This window comes from Rousettus aegyptiacus, unplaced genomic scaffold (genome assembly GCF_014176215.1).
Source record: "Rousettus aegyptiacus isolate mRouAeg1 unplaced genomic scaffold, mRouAeg1.p scaffold_m13_p_2, whole genome shotgun sequence".
In the NCBI taxonomy this organism is placed as follows: Eukaryota; Metazoa; Chordata; class Mammalia; order Chiroptera; family Pteropodidae; genus Rousettus; species Rousettus aegyptiacus.
The window spans coordinates 31,419,664-31,424,095 of NW_023416295.1; positions in this window are offsets into that span (position 1 = coordinate 31,419,664).

Sequence of the window (4,432 nt, forward strand, 5' to 3'; positions counted from 1 at the left end):
AAAGGGTGGGGTTCAGATGGCAATACTTTAGGGAATGAGGATGATTTATTTACTTATTTATTTATTTATTCTTTTTTATGGTGACATTGGTTTTTGAAATCCAATAAGTCTCAACTGTACACTTCAACAGTAAGGCATATGTATATTTACATAGTGTGTTTATCTCCCATAGGTAGATAGGATAAAGGGGGTGAAATATATGGTGAGCAGAGGGAATGAGGATTTACGTGCTCCCTCTCCTTAAGGTCAGAGTCTACATAAATTATAATTCATCTGCGTGAAGACTTTGTCTCTTCCTGATTTATTTATTTATATAAACACAGACTCAAGGATATTTATTTTATTATGAGTTATAACTGCAAATAATCTATTTTCTTGCTCTAGTTGTTCCAGATTTTGCCATTGAGAGAGAGTTCTTTCAGTTAGTTCCTGTGTTCCTTTGGCATACACCCATTATACCCATTACTGACTGCATGGTTTCTTTATTTCTTTCTGTTTTTTCTTTTTCTTTTTTTTTTTTTGAGAACTTCCTTACTTTCTCGTATTATAAGATGTTCTAGGCTCATTTCATCTATTTCCTGCCCCAGTTCTAGAATCTGCCATTTCTACAAAAATCTCTGGTTCCTTTTATTGGAGAATGGTATTAGATTTAAGTGCTTGGGTGTGTATACTAACCTACATATCTACCTACCAATAAATATTTCTCTATTCAGCTAGTGCCCTTTTTGGCACCTGGGACCAGTGCTCCTGTGAGAATCTAACGCCTGATGACCCGAGGTGGAGCTGAGGCAGTGATGCTAGTGCTGGAGAGTGGCTGCAAACACAGATGAGGCTTCACTGGCTTGCCTGCTGCTCACCTGCTGTGCGGCACAATTCCTTACAGGCTAAACATGATGTCTCCAATTTAATCCATTATTACATGTATCATTCTAGTCCTCTCCCCTTCCTTATCTGTAAACTCCAACTCCAACAATGAGAAACCTGGAACATCTCACGGACTTCAGTAAGACATTATATTTCTGATTAGAGTTTTATTATAGCCAAAGGATATAAATCAGAACCATCCAAAAGAGGCACATAGTTTGAGATCTAAGAGAGTTCCAAACATAAAACTTCCACATCCTCTCCTGTGGAGTCAGAACACATCTTTGTTCTGGCACATCCTTGTGTAACAATATGTGGAGTTTTGTAAACCAAGAATGCTCATTTACTTCTACTTCCAGATTTTTTACTGGTGTTTCATTACATAGTCATGATTGATTGAATCACTGACTGTGTGACTGAACTCAATCTGTAGCTCTCCTGTGCTCCCTGGAAGTTAGGCTCCATGGCTAGAAAACCCAACACTCCAATCACAGGTTGGTCTTTCTGGCATGGCTGGTCCTTGAACTGAATCATCTCTTTAGCATAAACTTTTTAAAGGCCCACCATGATTCACCAATTAGTATATACTATCAAGTTCCACCATGAATAACAAGGCATTCCTATCCTGCAAAATACAAAGGATTTAGAGACTGCCTAAGCCAAATTCTTTGTTACATAAGAACTGGTTTTCTAGATAGATGACTGTATAATGGAGAAATGTCATTGTAATCCAGATTTATCAAATACATTTTTCAACACTGAATTTTTCAGATATAAGCAGGAAGCAGCCAATTACAAATATTTTAAAAATTACATACAAAAAATGTAAAGAAATAGAAAAGAAATAACCTATAATTTCAAATAGAGAAGAGGATGAGTAAAAACCTAAAAATATATAAATTTGAGTACTAATCTAAAATTTTTCACCTCTAGGATGACAAAATAAAATTGTTTAGGTGTAATTCAGAGAATTTAGATTTGTTAGCAGATTTTTTTTCTCACAATAATGTTGAAATTGAAATTTGGAATGAATGATTTTGGAATCTATAGAAACATATTAGACAATATATAAATCCAACAAAAAGGGCATTTAAAAGACCTAGGAAATGGAAGATTTAGAACAAAGCATGATGCTAGTCAAATCTCTTTAGTAAGCATCAAGATGTATAAGACTTAAATATTAATTGCTGAGGTACACAGATTACGGAAAAATATAATTGCTAAAGTACACAAAAGAAAAACAGCATGCCCATTCGAATAAACCTTATTTGTATTAACTTAGAACAGACAAGATTTATAAAAATAATTTCAGTAGAAAGTATAAAGTGATGTGAAGTTTCAGAGAGATGCATACAAAAATGTGTGAGAGCAGAAGAGGAAGAGAATAAACAAGCAGAACCTGTTAACAAGCAGAACACTGCACATCATACCTCTGTCGAAAGCTCTTTGAATAGTACCAAGGATTAACAGAGTAGCAACTTCCTAAGAAAAAGCCAGCAAGGAGACAGCACTACACTATCCGGAAGGTGTCATATACACACATATATATCTGTGTGTGTGTGTCTGTGTGTGTGTGTGTGTATGTGTGTGCGTGTATTTATATATATATATTTATTTTATGTTTACAAATTTTATATTAATGTTCGTTGTTCAGGCTAAGAGAGTGTCAGCCAAGTTTTCTTTTGAGCATTAACCTGTGAAGTACATGTGGGATCTGTAATGGATGAACGAGGCCACAGGTGATGAATAATGTGACCAAAGTGTCATTTCTTAAAGTGCTAGATTCAGTTTACCAAGATTTGAAAAAGAAATAATGGTTTTCTTTGGCAGCTGTGGTTATAAAATGTGGTTGGCCAGGAGGGACATTGTTAAAGAGGGAAGGCAAAGAAATATGTTCCAGGGCATAGTACAAAGAATATGAATAGAAAAATAGATCTAACTTTTAAAAGAAGGAGAAAAGAACTAAATAACTGATTAAAAACTAATGAAAAATTAAATTTATTGTTCTTAATTTTTAAAATTATTAATTTGTTTTACAGAGGGAACATAGGAATGAAGTCCAATTTTTTAAATAAAATATATCATTCTTTTAAAAGTTCATTAAATGATACTTTCAGTATGATCTAGTTTGAACACTTCAGAAGTAAACGTCTTCTTAAGGATCTTTTCTGCCTTCTGATCCTAAGGCTTTAACTAATATGAGTTTTCTTAATAGCCATCAAATATTTTATAGCCTATAAACAGAAAAGTGTGAGAGTTCTTTGGGAAAATACATTACTCTTCCACAATAAAAGTGCTATAATGTCATGTTCAGGACACTTCTTTGACATATTACACACCATTTTGATTTTTAGTTTGATTCATTTGTATGATGCAAAAGAAAAGCAATCAAAATTTGTTGATTTATGGTTGTACTGTAATTATAATTGAACTTATTTTTACACTGAATTTCTTAAAGTATTATTAGAATGTGATAGTTAATAGATTAAAAAGTCTAAGGCAGATAGCTCTATAAATCATAATTTACATTTGCTAATTTATTAGCATTTAAGAAAACATCATTGTCTTTGTGTTGGTTCATATAAGACAAGCACAGCCAGTAATCAATGCGGCAACACTCTAAACTCTGAATATCCTTTACTTAGACACATCTTCTCACATCATATTCTGGGCCTGAGAATATACTTCTTTAAATGTATAAAAAATTATTATTAAGATTTTATAAAATTAGTCTCTGTTTCCATTAAAAAAAAATATCATCCTCTATTTGAATTAGTTGGCCTTCCATAAGACTATCTAAAGCAATTTGAACGCCTGATAAAAATTAAAAAAATTATTATATTTATAATGTTGCAATCTATCAACATATATTAAGATGATTTCAGAGATGGCCTTTTGATACTTTTATTATTAAGGTAAGTTTTATCAGGAGTGTGGATATAGTAACTACAGCAATGGATGGCTCAAGGCTTCCTATGAGTAGTATTAATAAGGGAATTAAAAATAGCTGGGGAATATATTATGAAAATTTAATATTACCATTCCCTGAATTGACTATTTGACTACTCTCTGATTGACCTAGCTCTATTGGAATGTTAGAGACACTGGGAACCAACGTACAGATCATGTAGCCTGAATCTAATTTTTCAGATGAGTACCTATCAAAGGCAATTATTTAAGAACGCTTGATGAATCAACAAACAAATGAGATAACAGAGACACATAATCTAAGTAAATATAGCAGGATTTTGTGGCTGGTTATTAAGCAAATTTGGATCCACGTCATCAGTCTCATTCAGTGTCTTTTCGATTACATCATTCTTTCTTGATTTCATATTAAATCTCCTAGTAAGTAGTTGTTGGCGGGCATATATATTGAATTATTAACTAAAAATATAGTTCTATAACCACTATTTTTTGAAGTGGAAAAATTCACGCAGTCTCAGACCTACATTTTTCTTTTAATCTAATAGATAATAATATCCATCCTGACTTTTTAAAAACACACATATGCATGTACACACGGGACATGTGCCAAGATATCAGCAGAAGATTCATTCAAATAGTG